The sequence below is a fragment of the Asparagus officinalis genome, chromosome 10, assembly GCF_001876935.1.
Source record: "Asparagus officinalis chromosome 10, Aspof.V1, whole genome shotgun sequence".
NCBI classification, from domain to species: Eukaryota; Viridiplantae; Streptophyta; class Magnoliopsida; order Asparagales; family Asparagaceae; genus Asparagus; species Asparagus officinalis.
In genome coordinates, this window is record NC_033803.1 from 25263450 (window position 1) to 25266428 (window position 2979).

Genomic DNA, 2979 nt, shown 5'->3' on the forward strand with positions numbered 1-2979 from the left:
TTGTATTATTTTTACTGTTGCATATTATCGGTTGTATCAGTACAACTGGTACGTTTTATTATGTAGATAATTCTTCCATAATTATTTATTTTTAAATGTAAGTAATTATATATTTTATTAATTATTCTCGTTTAAATGTACAATTAGTTGTATTATTTCTACTATTGTGTATAGTCTGTTGTATTAGTATAACTGGTACGTTTTATTTTGTAGATATTTATCTCATAATTATTTTAGTTTAAATATAAGTAATTATTTTTTATTAATTAATTTTGTTTAATTCCCTAAACTCTAATTATCTATATAAATACCCTTCTCCGCTTGCTCTCTTCTTTCGTTCTCTTTCTCAACCAATATAACGCCCGCCCGCCCCGTACCCTCTCTCTCCTTTCTCTCTCTCGACCCCGCCACCGTTTGCCTTGTCGTCGCTCTTCCGCGCGCAAAGCCGCTCCACCACCTCTCATCCGCGTCGACCCCCCGCTCAAATCCACGTCGCCCTACAGCTCCTCCTCTCTTTACTTGCCGCAAACCGCTAGCGCTCTAGCTACCTCCAGCAGCCCCTCCTCCGCTCGCCACCACTCGCCTCAGCTCTGACAGCCAACACTAACCCCCACAGCGCCCACCAACCTCCTACACGTCCGCCACCATCGACAACCGCCCAGCTCTCCACCCGCCGTCGTCGAACCATCCCTTGTTCGCCGCTCTCACCCCAGCTCTCTCCTCTCTTTCCGTCAGCCCAGATCTAGCCCGTCACCGACCTCCCCAACAGCCTAGCCCACGCCTCCTCATCGCCTACCTCCTCTCCTGCGCTACGAGATCCGCCCCGCACCCTCTATACTCCGCTCTCTCCCTACAACCTGCCGCCAGCCAACCCGCAGTTCGACACCCGCCGCCATCTCCCCCGACATAGCCCCGCGACACTCCTGTAGCAGCTGACCACCGACGCCAAGCCCGGTCAACACCGCAGCAGCCACGCTATAGCCTCTCCGTTGACGCCTTAGATCAAATCGCCGCCGCCGACGCCGCGCACAACCCGCTTGTCATCGTCGCTCCCCTTGGCCCCGAGGCAAGATCCCTTCCGATCTCGTGTTCATTGTCTATGTTAATTTCATTCCGTATAATAGTTATATTAGATGATGCATATAGCTTATGAATAATGCCTATTTGGTTAGTTGATTGTTAGATTATTTTATAATATGTTCACGATGAAAGTTATTTCAATTATTGTTGTGTTTGAGATATTAGTCTCTATCATTAGTAATTGTCTTTCAGTAATGTAGGTGCTAATATTTTTTTCTAAATGAATTATTTTGTTCATATAACGTGTTGTAATAATAGGAAAAGAGAGAAAAAAAGAAATAAGTATTTCAAAGAAAAGGAATATTTTAAAGATTATTTTTGAATAATTATTATAAATTAAAAGGAATTTGTTTGTGAAAAGAATTATTTTAGGAAAATTATAATACTTTAAATTAAATTATTTTTGGAAAAGATTATTTTTGGAATTAATTAAAATCTTGTGTTGGTGGTTGTAGACTGCGACATTTTATGTGCAAAACAATCGCGGTTTTCATTTTCCTTTTAACCATAGTTATATTAGATGTTAACTAGCTGCTGATAATTTTTATGAGTAGTTTAGAAGTTGAAATAATAAGATATTAATGAAACCGGACTGCATGCATGTTTTTGTTGTTCATGATTACATTTCATGTTTTGTGATTTAATTTAATGTATTGCATAGAATCAGTTAGACCTGTTTATTATCTCTTGTTGTGTTTGAGAACCATTAATAGTTCATGACTTAGTAGCCTCGTGCGTCATGAACAGACCTAGTGACATGTGTGAGTGTGTTGACAGAGTTTAGGTGGTAAACTAGAGTTTTAATAGGGATTATGATCGTTGACTTAGAAAGAACGAGAAGAGTTGGAGTGGGAAAGTCTTCGTTCGCATGATCGAATGTGATTGTTGACTTATCTTCCAGACTCGCACCAGTGACCTGTTTCATCCTGGGGTTGGTTTGTTGGACCAAGTGACCTTTTTCTCTACTTGGGTCCGTGACCTGTTTCGTCACCTGAGCTTTGCTTGAGTTCGGAACAAGTTGAGATCGGATTGCGTGTAGTTCTCTAGCCGCCTGTTTCATGGGATTGGATGCGTGTGGGAGATTGTGAACAGTCAGTCTTCTGGTAATGCGAACCTTGACCTATTTGAGATGTGGACCAGAGAGTTTTTAGGATGTCTAGTTACATGACCTCGTTTCTTAGCTAAGTATGAATTCTTGTGAGATGTAGGTCAGTTGTATTTCTTTTCATACATAGATCGGGGTTAATATTTAATTATCTACAAATTGAGACATATGGTATATACATGAGGGTTTCCTTGTTTGAATTATTTCGTTCGACGTACTACGTCTCTTGTTGTAGATTTTTAAGTATTAATTTCATCTAGTTGTATGACCTTGTTACTTACGTACTACGTCTCTTGTTGTAGATTTTTAAGTATTAATTTCATCTAGTTGTATGACCTTGTTACTTGGATGATTATTCTGATCGCTTAAGTATTAATTTCATCTAGTTGTATGACCTTGTTACTTGGATGATTATTCTGATCGCTAGCTGCATGATCTCGTTACCCGATCGATTTTGGATTCTTCTGATTATTATATTCTAGTGATAAATTGCATTTAGATTATTAGAATTCTGGTAGCATGCTTCTATTATTATTATTACTGTTTTTGCCTTGATCGTTCGACAGTTTCTATTTCTCTCTGTGGGATCTTGCCGTGTGCCATGCACGCTGACGTACTCCTGTTCTCTAGGGTTGTACGTCAGACTTAGAGGAAGGACAGGATCAGCTTGGAGATGTGCCAGAGACAGGATATTCTCAACAAGAGTGCCTTGCAGATAGAGTTGAAGAATAGGCCGAAGTTTAGTTATCTCATCGTAGTTGATGATCCTAGTTTCTTTTGTAGTATTTTCCTTT